Source organism: Trichechus manatus, unplaced genomic scaffold (assembly GCF_000243295.1).
Source record: "Trichechus manatus latirostris isolate Lorelei unplaced genomic scaffold, TriManLat1.0 scaffold00166, whole genome shotgun sequence".
Lineage (NCBI taxonomy): Eukaryota > Metazoa > Chordata > Mammalia > Sirenia > Trichechidae > Trichechus > Trichechus manatus.
In genome coordinates, this window is record NW_004444102.1 from 1,325,232 (window position 1) to 1,338,335 (window position 13,104).

Here is a 13,104-nt window from a genome sequence, read left to right on the forward strand (position 1 = left end):
TCAAGGTTATGTTGGCTTCATAAATGAATTTGGAAGTGTTGCTTCCTTTTCTATGCTCTGAAATAGCTTGAGTAGTACTGGTACAAGTTCTTCTGTGAATGATTTGCAGAATTCTCCAGTGAAACCATCTGGACCAGGGCCTTTTTTTGTTGGGATTTTTTTTTTTTATTACCTTTTCAATCTCTTCTCTTGTTATGGGTCTGTTCAGATTTTCAACATCACTTTGCTGTAGTTTGGGTAGGCCGCGTGTTTCTAGAAATTTATCCATTTCCTCTAGGTTTTCGAATTTGTTGGGGTATAGTTTTTCATAATATTCTGTTATGATCCTTTTTAATTCAGTTTGGTCTGTTGTAATGTCCCCCATTTCATTTCTTATTTGGGTTATTCAGGTCCTCTCCTGGTTTTCTTTTGTCAGTCTGGCCAGTGGTTTCTCGATATTGTTGATTCTTTCAAAGAACCAACTTTTGGTTTTGTTGATTGTTTGTATTGTTTTTCTATTCTCTATTTCATTTATTTCTGCTCTGATCTTTATTATTTCCTTTCTTCTAATGGTTGTGGGCTTTTTTTTTTTTTTTGCTGTTCTCTTTCTATTTGTTTGTGTTGCATAGTTAATGTTTTCATTTTGTCCCTTTCTTCTTTTTTGATGTGTGCATCTATTAATAAACTGTCCTCTTAGGACTGCCTTTGTTGTGTCCCAAAGGTTTTGGTATTATGTGTGTTCATTCTCATTTGATTCTAGGAATTTTTTGATACCATCTCTGATTTCTTCTATTACCCAGTTGTTTGTAAGCAGAGTGTTATTCAGTTTCCATGTAACTGATTTTTTTCCCTTGCTCTTTCTGTTGTTAGTTTATACCTTGATGGCATTGTGGTCAGAGAAGATACTTTGTATTATCGCAACTTTTTGTATCTTGTTAAGGATTGCTCTGTGGCCTAAGATGTGGTCTATTCTGGAGAATGTTCCAAGTGCATTGGAAAACAATGTGTACTTTGCAACTGTTGGATGGAGTGTTCTATATACGCCTATGAGGACAAGTTTGCTGATTGTGCCCTTTAGGTCTTCCGTATCTTTGCTGAGTTTCTTTTTTGATGCTCTGTCCTTTACTGAGATTGGTATGTTGATGTCTCCTACTATGATTGTGGAACCATGAATTTCTCTTTTCACTGTTGTTAGAGTTTGTTTTATGTATTCTGGAGCCCTGTCATTGAGTGTGTAGATGTTTATGTCTTCATGATAGATCATCCCCTTAATCATTATATAGTGTCCTTCTTTGTCTTTTATGTGGATTTAGTTTTAAAGTCTATTTTATCTGAGATTAGTATTGCCACTCCTGCTATTTTTTGGTAGTTGCTAGCTTAGTATATTTTTTCCAACCTTTGATTTTTAATAAATTCACATCTTTGTTTCTAAGGTGTGTCTCTTGTAGACAGCATATTGATGGATCCTGTTTTTTTATCCATTCAGTCATTCTCCATCTCCTTATGGGTGCATTGAGTCCGTTTACATTGTGTAATTATTGATGGATGTGAGTTTATTGCTGTCATTTTGTAGAGCTTTTTTTTGTGGTGCTGACGTTTTCTTTGTTCTTCTTACTCTCCTGTGCTTAATTCCTTTTGTTTGTGATTTTTTTCATTTCTTTTGTTTTTGTAGGTTTTGTTTTTACTGTGACTTTGTTTTTCCTCTTTATTTTTATGAGTATGTTTGTCAGCTTTCTTTCTGGTTACCATGAAATTACCCTTATGTTTCTCAGTTTGAAGCAGTCTATTATTACTTGATATTGCCTTGCCTTCCTCTCCATTAGAAGGTTCTATACCTGCACTGTTTATTCCCTCTTTTATTCTTCTGATGTTGTTGTCATTTACAGATTAACTGCTCTGATTCCCTGTTGTATTTCTTTTGGTTTTGGATAGTCTTTGAGAATTCATTTCCTAGATTGTTATCTGGCTGGTACTATCCTGTATCCTAGATTCAGCCTGTGAGCTGAAGTTGTTTATTCTCAGATTGAAGGACTCTCATTAATAATTCTTGTAAGTTTGGTATGGTTTTTACATATTCCCTTAATTTCTGTTTATCTGGAAATGTCCTAATTTCACCATCATATTTTAACGAGAGTTTTGCAGGACATATTATTCTTGGCTGGAAATTTTTTTCCTTTCAAGGTTTTATATATGTCAACCCATTGCCTTCTTGTCTGCATTGTTTCTGCCGAATAATGTGAGCTTAGTTTTATTCTTTTTCATCTATATGTGACTTCTTGTTTTTCACGAGCTGCTCTGAGGATTCTTTCTTTGTCTTTGTTTTTAGCTAGTGTGATTATGATACGCCTTGGTGATTTTCTTTTGTGGTCTATCCTATATGGGGTTCGTTGAGCTTCTTGGATGGCCAGGTTTTCATCTTTCATGATATTGGGGAAGTTTTCTGTCAGCAGTTCTTCAATGATCCTCTCTGTGTTTTCTGTTTTCTCCCCCTGTTCTGTAACACGATCACTTGCAGATTTTTGCTTTTGATTCTATCCCACTTATTTCTCAGGGTCTCTTCATTTTCCTTTGTTCTTTTTTCTGAGATTTCTTCAAACAGGGTTGTATCCAGTGTTTGTCTTCAATTCCACTGATCCTGTCTTCCACCATTTCAGATCTGCTCCTCAGCCCTTCTATGACACTGTCCATTTCTGAAATCTTGTTGTTTATCTTTTTGACTTCTAATTCTTGTTTTTGTATAATTTCTAGTTGTGACATTATTTTGGCATTTTGTTCCTGCATTATTTTCCTGAATTATTCCATTTTTTGTTTGTATTTTCCATGAATTTGTCTGCCTTTTCCATGAATTTGTCTATTTTTTCCTCCTTTTTGTCCACTTTTTTATTCAACTCTTGGATAATTCTGAGTATTAGAGATTTGAATTCCCTATCCAGTAGTCCAATGCCTTTTCTTCTACTGGAAAGTCATCTGGTGTTTTATTTTGGATGCCTACTGGAACCATCCTGTCCTGTTTTTGTAAATGTTTTGATATTGTCTGCTGTCTTCAGGGCATTCAGTAGTTATTTTTCTCATTTATTGATTGTAGATTTGTTTGTTTTGCCCTTTTTTTTTTTTTTTTTTAATTTGGCTATGTCTGAGCAGGCGGGTTGTGTGTTCTTTGTTGTTTGCTCATCTGTGGGCACAATACTGTTTGCCTCCTTCTCCAATTGGCAGGGTCAGTTCCTCAGATATGGTACAGCAGTGCAGGTCTAGCTGAAGAGGAATTGCTGGGATGGTTTTTTTGTGGCACTTTGTACAGCCAGCAGGGTGGGTTGATAATCAGTGCAGGCCAGGTTCTGGGTGGCCATGTCTGTGCTACTTGGTGGTGTGATGTTAAACGCATGGTGCAGGTAGGCAGGATGGAGGGGGGAGATTGTGATGTGTAGAGCTAAGATGCATATGGGAGAGAGGAGAGAGAAAGGGATCCGAAAAGATACAAACAAACAAAAAAGAATGCTAGGGAAGCTTGTTGTTTGAGTGGAGAGATGAGAGACTATGAAATGGAGAAAAACAACAAGGAGAAGAAGAAGATAAAAAAGATAAGAATGAATAAATAACAATTAGAAAGAAAAAAGAAAAGCAATGCTCCCAGGGATCCCACCAGTGCCGCTGTGAGGTCTGGAGAAATTGTTCCCAGGTGTTGAAGTACAGCCTGGGAAGAAGGCTCAGAGGTGTCACTCAGCACCAGTTATTCAGTGGACAGGAAGAGAAGGAAGGTATAGAGAGATGAGAAACTGAATAATGAAGAAAGACAAAAAGGGAAAAGAAAACAAAGGAAATTAAAAAAAAAAAGAACAAGGAAACCCCCCTCCAAAAAAAAAGAAAAAATAGCCATGGAAAAAGAAATGCTCTCAGGGATCCTCTGGGCATCTGCGCAAGCTGAGGGGGTAGGTCCCAAGCTGAACAGCCCTGTCAGGCCAGAACAGACTCCCAACTCGAGAAAAGAAAAAGAAAACAAACAAACAATTCAAAACAAACAAACAAACAAAAAGCCCCCAGATTCCACCATCGTGGCAACAAGGACCAGGAAGCAGTTCCACACTCCAGCAGAGCTCCACATCCCCTCAGGAAGAAGAAGCAAAGATGGCACAAAGAGCCAGGTATTTGAGTAAAAGGAAGGGGAGACGGTGAAAGGTAAGGAAGAGATCAAAAGAAGCATAAAAAAGCAACACCAGCAGCCAACAAATGGCATTCAGGGAGTCAGCCAGTGCGGGTGGGTGGAATCCAAGCAGCCAGTGCTTCCCAGCCAAGAGACTGAGGCCACAGCAAGCAGAGGAGGCTGAGTGGGGGTGAAGAAGGATTGGGAGTGGGAAAGCCTATATCACTGTTTAGTGGTTTTTCTGTCTCCTGCTGGTCTCTGATAGGAGTCCAAGATGGCGTCTCCATGCTGCGTTAGCTGATAGGGGACCTCTGCTTGTATCTCTCCTTGCTCTCTGTTCTTTGTCAGTTTCTTATTCCATTTGGTGCTTGGCTGAGTTCTTTATCTGTTCATTTGATGTTTAGGGTTTCAGGATTGCTGTTTTTTCTGTTTGGCTTAGTTTTTCAGATCTTTGTTGTGGAGGGACGGTGTGGTGCTTCTGCCTAGAGTGCCATGTTGCCAGAAGTCTCCCCCAGCACTTTTTCATATGCTTATTTTACACCTGTATAACTTATTTGGTGAGATCTTTTACCCAGTTTGTAATCAGTAGTTTGTTTGCTTACTGTTGATTTTTAAGATTTCTTTGTATATTTTGGATAAAAATCTTTTATCAGATATGTATTTTGCATATATTTTCTCTTAGACTGTGGCGTGTATTTTCATTTCCTTAACAGAATCACAGGACAGAGGTCCTTCTTTGGCAGCAGCAGTGTGGGAGCGTCCTCATGGGCAGTCCTCTGCTGCCGTTAGATGTAGGTGGACACCCCGCACAGTGACAATGACACCTGTGGTCCCAGTAGAGCTCCACTCACTGCTGTTGCCAGAGAGGCTGATGACCTCTTAGCTGCCCACTTTGGAGGCTCAGATGGCTCAGGAGAAGATCAATGAGAAAGACAATGAGAGGTGCTTCTCCTGCTCCTTCTCCATGGCCCACAACTCCAGCCACTTAATGAAGAGTCTGGACTGACTGGAGCTCAGGGTTGAAGGTTTGAGAGAAGCAAGCAAGTGCTGTTGAGCAAGAGAATTAAATCTTCCTGGAAATGATCCACAGTATCCAAAATATCCAGGCCATGAGGCAGATCAGCGATGGAGACAGAGGAAAAAATCTGACTGCAAACAGTTTTATGGGAAAAACCTTCACTGTTGAAGTTACAGTAGAAATAATTAGAAACCCCAGTAGCACGAATCCCTAAAGCATGCCACCAGGATTATAGATGAGGTGGTCAATAAGTTTCTGGGTGATTTAGGAAATGCCAAGAGTCATTTAATTTTGCTGCACCTTGCTTGCTCTTTTGAGGTGTCACCTGGGCCAGTTAATCAGAAATTTCAATCCATAGTAATTGGCTGTGCTCTTGAAGACCAGAAGAAAATTAAGAGAAGATTAGAGATTCTACTTAGAAATACTGAAAACTTTGACACTCCTTTGGAATATTCTAAAGGTGCTGGTTCCAAAACTCTGAAGCAAAAAGCTGAAAGCAGATTTACTTAGTTCTGAAACCTACAGGTATACTTACAAATAATGATGTAAAAATGATCAAATGCTATTTTATGTGATAACTAGTTCTTTATGTTAGACATAACCACTAATTCAATACCAAACGTTGTTTCAAATGAGGAAAATATTCTAGTGTCATCAGTTTTGCAAATAACACAATTAAAACTAGAAATATTTTAATTACCTATCTAGTTTTTAAATTGAATTCTTATATTATGCTATGATCTAGTACTTAAAATAGTGTCCACGGCCCATGGCCTAGGAGGCTCCTCCAGTCGCAATCAGACCATGAAGTTTAGTCTTTTTATGTGAGTTTGAGTTTTAGTCCACACTTCTCTCCCGCTCAGTCAAGGACTGCCTGTTGTGTTCCCTGTCAGGGTGATCACTAGTGGTAGCTGGGCACCATCTAGTTTTCATGGTCTCAGGCTGATGGAATCTCTGGTTTAAGTGACCCTTTTGTTCCGTGAGAGTCTTAGTCATCTAGTGCTGCTATAACAGAAATACCACAAGTGGATGGCTTTAACAAGGAGTTTATTCTCTCACAGTCCAGTAGGCTACAAGTCCAAATTCAGGGTGTCAACTCCAGGGGAAGCCTTTCTCTTTGCTTTCGGCTCTGGAGGAAGGTCTTTTTCATCAGTCTTCCCTTGGTCTGGGAGCGTCTCGCACTGGAACCTCAGGTGCAAAGGACGTGCTCTGCTCCCAGCACTGCTTTCTTGGTGGTGTGAGGTTCCCTTATGTCTCTGACCGCTTCTCTCTTTTATCTCTCAAAAGAGATTGGCTTAAGACACTATCCAATCTTGTATACCTCATCAGTATAACTGCCGCTAATCCATCTTATTACGTCATAGTGATAGCGTTTACAACACATAAGGAAATCACATCAGATTACAAAATGGTACACAATCATACAATACTGGGAATCATGACCCAGTCAAGTTGACAGATATTTTTGGAGGACTCAATTCAATCCATGACATTGGGCTAATATTTTCCTTGTGTCTTTGGTGTTCTTCATTCTCCTTTCCTCCAAGTGGGTAGGGACCAACTGATGTATTTAGATGGCTGCTGGCAAGATTTTAAGACCCCAGAAGCCACTCACCAAAGTGAGATGTCCTTATAGGACATGGTAGAACTGGCACATAGGGTTTCCAAGGCTGTAATCTTTATGGAAGCAGACTGCCACATATTTCTCCTGAGGAGTAGCTGGAGGATTTGAATGGTCAATTTTTTGGTTGGCAGCCAAGAGCTTAATCACTGCACCACCGTTTTCTTCTATATTAACCATAGTTGACTATATTTGTGTGTATCTAGTTCTGAGCTCTCTATTATGTTCCATTTATCTATTTGTCTATTCTTTCACCATTACTGCACTGTTTTGACCACTGTAGATTTATAGTAAGTCTTTAAGTTGGGTAGTGTCAGTCCTTCAACTCTTCAATATTATGGGCTATTCTGGATCTTTTGCCTTTCCATATAAACTTTAGAATCAGTTTGTCAATGTCCACAAAATAATTTGCTGAACTTTTGATTGGGATTGTGTTGTATCTATAAATCATATTAGGAAGAATTGACATCTTACTAAGACTTGTCTTCCTGTCTGTGAACATGGAATATCTTTCCGTTTAGATTTTTGTTTTCTTTCATCAGAGTTTTTCTCCTATAGATCTTGTACATATTTTGTTAGAGTTATACCTAAAAATTTCATTTTTGGTGTTAGTTTAAGGGTGTTGTGTTTTTAAATTCCAATTCCAATGGTTCATTGCTGGCATATATAAAAACAATTGTTTGGGAGGCATGCAACTTGTCTCTTTAATTTCATTTTTCTTCAGATCAAAATAACTTGTCCTCAAGGAATAGTACTTAAGAAATTAGATTTGAAGAGCTTCATCCACATCTGGACCTGATCCCTACCTCCTGGTATTCATGTCCTCTCACATATTGTATCAGCATTGGTTCATGTGAACAACATAATATGGCAGAAATGATGTTATGTTACTTCCAAGGCTATATTAGATGACATCCTTACCTCTGCTTTGTTGTAACTTAGAATTGTCACTCTAGGTAAAGCCAGCTGTCATGTACTGAGAATGCTGAAGTGGCAATGTGGAGGGCCCTCGTCACAAGAAACTGAGGCCTTCTTTCACCAGCCAGGGAGAAACTTTGTAGGCTTCCTTCCAATAGCCACGTGGGTAAGACATCTTGAAAGAAGATACACCAGCCTTAGTCAAGCCTTCATATGACTTTAGCCTCAACTGGCAGCTTGACTACAAGTTAATGATAGACCTTGAATTAAAACCACCCACTTAGGCCACTGCTGAATTCCTTCCCCTAAGACATCATATGAGATCATAGATGTTTGTAGTTTTAAGCTCCAGTGGAGCAGTAATTAAGCCTTTGGCTGCTAACCAAGAGATCAGTGATTCGAATCCACCAGCCACTCCTTGGAAACTGTACGGGGCAGTTCTACTCTGTCCTATAGGGTCACTATGAGTCGGAATTGACTGGATGACAGCAGGTTTTGTTTGGTTTTTTGGTAAATATGGGATAATTTGTTATACAGTAACAGATAACTGATACAGTGGTGTTTAAAACCATTGTTCTGGGGATATCTTTTAGAGACGTAACATAGGTAGAGAAGTCAGAATGTCAGAGAACTAATGCCTGAGATACACTGGTATTTAGACCTAGGGAGGGCAGACATCTATGTGACCTTGGTTACTGGCATTTAGTTTCCCAATCCATCAAATAGAGATAGGAATAGGCTACATTCATTTGGGTGGACATTAATGAGATAAAATTTGTAAAGCTTATAATATAGTGTTAGTATTACTTTTCTTCTTCCTTAGATCCTACTTACCATAGTTTTAAGTTTGCATTCTCATTAACAAGACAGAATCTCATATGCTCAGATGAGCATTGTGAAGTGAGTAAAATTTTCAGAGTTATTTTCAAATTAGGATGACAGTGCTCTTTTGAGATATCACTTCCTTTTAAATCAGTGCATTCCAAAACCTGTTTTCCAGGGTCAGTAAAAGAATCCCATCAAATTATACATTTAGACCTTTAGAGTCATATGCAAGAAATATTGATAAGGAGGGGACATATTAAGGATCTAGTTACAGACTAATTCAGGTTTTATTTTTAGCATTATTCAATTTTACTACTACTTTGCTTGAGAAACTTCTGTTCAATAATATATATTTTTCTGGCTTTAACATCTTGGGTTTTTTTTTTTTTTCTTTCTTTTTATTTTTTTTTAATCGACAAAAAGTTAGAAGATATATATTCAAAGCAGATGGATAGAAAAATGTATTTTCCTCACAAATTATTTAATGTCACATTTAGAAATACTGTACAGCTGAAATTTGAGATTAGTTATCCAGAATCTGACAATTTTCATCCTTATCAGCCAGTGAAATGCTTCAAGAAGACTTAATGCTACTACATTTCAGAGCATACTGGCAAAATTAGGTTCTTGTTGATGGGAGCAAAAAGCAGAGAAATCTTTTATTTTTGTTTGACTCCCTTAGAATTTTAGGATGAAGTTTCTATAAAACTCTTTCTTATATTGTTGTGAAATAAACATCATGGCTGGATCATAAATTCCATCTTATATTATGCTGCTTATACCTTCAAAAAGGTGAACTAAAATGAAAAATCTTAAATATATTTTTATAAAGTGTGCAGGGAAAGGGAAATGTAATCTTATTGGGTATAATTTTGAGTCTTAAAAGGAAGTTGTGTCTAACTGTGCATTATGACATGCTTGCACTGCTAACATCCAAAACCAAAAAACCCATTGCTGTAGAGTTTATTCCAACTCATAGCGACCCTACAGGACAGAGCAGAACTACCCTACAGGGTTTTTAAGGAGTGCCTGGTGGATTTGAACTGCCAACCTTTAGGTTAGCAGCCAAACTCTTAACTGTGCATCATGACATGCTTGCACTGCTGGCATACATACTGAAATTACTTTTATTAATTTTTTTTTTTTTTGCTTGTTTGCTTTTCTAACCCATTCTCCTTCACTTTTTAGTGGTATTTTGGACATATGGAAAATCTCTTATACTGATTCACTTTTTTGCTTCCTAAAATTATAAATTTGTTGCTATAACTAAATACTTAATGAGGGAAGAAAATGAATGTTTATTTAGTGTTTCCTATGTCTGTTAGGTCTGATCCCCTTAAAACAGACTCTGAGATGAACATTTATGTTTAGGAAGATTATTAGATACTGCCCATGAGCATACATATAAAGAATGGAAAGAATCAAGATTGAGCAGATGGAGATGTTAAACTGTGATGTTATTGTAGCAGAAGCTTTCTGGAGATGGATTAACCCTTCATATCTGTACCAATGCCCCTGCATTAACCAGTCATTTGATGTGGACTGTCCCCCAAGACTGCCTCCCAAGGATGATATTTGCTAGCATGTGATATTAATGATATTGTTCAATAATTCTGTCATTCTATTTGATCACCTTTCTCTGGAATTAGGACCAATATGGATCTCTTCCAAATGATGGGCCAGATAGCTATCTTCCAAATTTCTTGGCATAGACGAGTGAGCATCTCCAGTGCTGCATCCATCTGTTCAAGCATGTCAGTTGGTATTCTGTCAATTCCTGGAACCTCATTTTTTGCCAGTGACTTGAGTGCAGCTAGAACTTTTTCCTTTAGTACCATCGGTTCTTGATCATATGCTACCTCCTGAAATGGTTGAAAATCAACCAATTTTTTTTTTTTTTTTGGTATAGTAACTCTGAGTGTTCCTTCCATATTCTTTTAATGCTTTCTGCATCATTCAATTTTTTGCCAATGGAATCCTTCAGTATTTGAACTTAAGGCTTCAGTTTTCTCTTCGGTCCTTTCAGCTTGAGAAATGCCTATTGTATACTCCTCTTTCGGTTTTCTAATTCCAGGTCTTTGCATGTTTCATCATGATACTTTACCTTTTCTTCCTAAGCTGCCCTTTGAAATCTTCTGTTCAGATCTTCTAAACGTTCTGTTCTGCCACCTCCCATCTGTCTGTTTGTTGTACTGTTGTGGCTTGTGTGTTACTGTGAAGCTGGAAGCTATGCCACCAGCATTTCAATTACCAACATGGTCAACCCATTGTGCACAAGTTTCAGCACAGCTTCCACACCAAGACAAACTAGGAACAAAGACTGGTGATCTACTTCTGAAAATCAGCCAATGAATATCCAATAAAAGCCCTTCCCTATAAGGATAAAATTTTGATGCATTTGCCAGATCGATGGCTGCATGCCATGGTCCCTGTGACAAATTTCATCAACTCTAGCAAAGAGATCACTTCTGGTAAATTGTCTGCAATTGAAGTTACTATACAATTGTATTTAGAGTAGTGAATTGACAGCCAATACTATCTATCTGGTTTTTGTAGGGCCAGAATAGTGAATTAAACGTGACTATCATGGGGACCACCATGTGTGCAACATTTAAGTCATTAAAGATAGCTAATCTCTGCCCTAGTGGCGTAGTGGTTAAGAGCTTGGCTGCTAACTAAAAGGTTGAGAGTTCAAATCCACCAGATGCTCCTTGGAAATCCTATGGGGCAGATCTACTCTATCCTATAGTGTCGCTATCAGTAGGAATCGACTTGACGACACCTAACAACAACAACAAATCTCTGCCTACATGAAGAAGAACACGGCATCAGGATCAGAGGAAGACTCATTAACAACCTGCAATATGCAGATAACACAACCTTACTTACTGAAAGCTAAGAGGACTTGAAGCACTTACTGACAAAGATCAAAGACTACAGCCTGTGTAGTTCTTCCATCTTCTTTTGATGCTTCATGCTTCGTTTAGTATTTTCCCAGTAGAATTCTTCAATATTGCATCTGTTGCTGTTGTTACGTGCTGCCGAGTCGGGTTCCAACTCATAGTGACCCTATGTACAACAGAAGGAAACACTGCAGGGTCCTGTGCCATCCTCACAATACTTGTTATGCTTGAGCCCATTGTTGCAACCATTGTGTTAATCCATCTCATTGAAGGTCTTCCTCTTTTTCGTTGACCCTCTACTTTACCGAGCATGATGTCCTTCTCCAGGGACTGATCCCTCCTGACAAAATGTCTAAAGTAGGTGAGTCATAGTCCCGCCATCCTTGCTTCTAAGGAGCATTCTGGTTGTACTTCTTCCAAGACAGATTTGTTAGTTCTTTTTTGGCAGTCTGTGGTATATTCAATATTCTTTGCCAACACCACAATTCAAAGACATCAATTCTTCTTCAGTCTTCCTTACTTATTGTCCAACTTTTGCATGCATATGAGGCAACTGAAAACACCATGGCTTGGGTCAGGCGCACCTTAGTCTTCAAGGTGACATCTTTGCTTTTCAACACTTTAAAGAGGTCTTTTGCAGCAGTTTTGCCCAATACAGTGCATCTTTTGATTTCCTGACTGCTGCTTCCATGAATGTTGGTTGTGGATGCAAGTAAAATGAAATCCTTGACTTCAATCGTCTCTCCATTTATCATGATGTTGCTTATTGGTCCAGTTGTGAGGACTTTCATTTTCTTTCAGTTGAGGTGTAATCCATACTGAAGAATGTGGTCTTTGATCTTCATCAGTAAGTGCTTCAAGTCCTCTTCACTTTCAGAAAGGAAGGTTGTGTCCTCTGCATAATGTAGGTTGTTAATGAGTCTTCCTCCAATTCTGATGCCCTGTTCTTTTTCATACAGTCTAGCTTCTTCAATATTGCATGTAGAGGCTTGAATTTTTTCTTCAGTTCTTTCAGCTTGTGAAATGCCAAGCGTGTTCTTCCCTGTTGGTTTTCTGTCTCCAGATGTTTGCACATTTCATTATAATACTTTACTTTGTCTTCTCAGGCTGCCCTTTGATATATTCTGTTCAGTTCATTTACTTCATCATTTCTTCCTTTCACTTTAGCTATTCTATGTTCAAGAGCAACTTTCAGAATCTCTTCTGACATCAACTTTGATCTTTTCTTTCTTTCCTGTGTTTTAATGACCTGTTGCTTTCTTCATGCATGGTATACTTGATGTCATTCCACAACTAGTCTGATCTTTGGTCAGTAGTGTTTAATGTGTAAAATTTCTTATTGAGATGGTCTCTAAATTCAGATGGGATATACTCAAGGTCATACTTTGGCTCCCATGGACTTGTTTTAATTTTCTTCAACTCAAACTTACATATGAGTAATTGATGGTCTGTTCTGCAGGTGGCCCCTGGCCTTTTTATGGCTAATGATATTTAGTTTTTCCCTCGATTCTTTCCACTGATGTAGTCGATTTGATTCCTGTGTATTTCATCTGGTGAGGTCACATGTATAGTCACTGTTTATGTTGTTGAAAAAAGGTATTGCAATGAAGAGGTTGCTGGTCTTGCCAAATTCTATCATGTGATCTCCGTGTCATTTCTATCACCAAAGCCATATTTTCCAATTACTAATCCTTCTTCTTTA

At 38.3% G+C, this 13,104-nt stretch overlaps 1 pseudogene; it reads left to right on the top strand.

Annotated features, from left to right (window-relative positions):
* The first annotated feature begins 5,021 nt into the window (after positions 1-5,021).
* On the top strand, positions 5,022-5,645 carry LOC101355298 (BAG family molecular chaperone regulator 2 pseudogene; annotated as a pseudogene).
* The last annotated feature ends 7,459 nt before the right edge of the window (positions 5,646-13,104 follow it).